A 240-nucleotide genomic window follows, 5' to 3' on the forward strand; every position below is an offset into this window, starting at 1 on the left:
GGCGTTCACTTGCTCTGTGCATTAGAGTGCCTCGAAGGAAAAAAGAACGAACTAAAATGAGATCAGTGACGTGAAAGGGAGGCGGACGAGTGTCAAAGTCCAAGTGTGGAACTGATTTTTAGCACAGGGAGCAGGCAGCCACAGCTCTCTCTGTCGGTCTGATGTGTGCTCGTTGTTTGTTGTCTCAAAGTACGTGTTGCTTTGGCTGTTTTCACTGTAGGTTTTCACAGTGATGAATGT

This window comes from Morone saxatilis, unplaced genomic scaffold (genome assembly GCF_004916995.1).
Source record: "Morone saxatilis isolate NCDOM2014 unplaced genomic scaffold, NCSU_SB_2.0 Contig20, whole genome shotgun sequence".
NCBI lineage: Eukaryota > Metazoa > Chordata > Actinopteri > Moronidae > Morone > Morone saxatilis.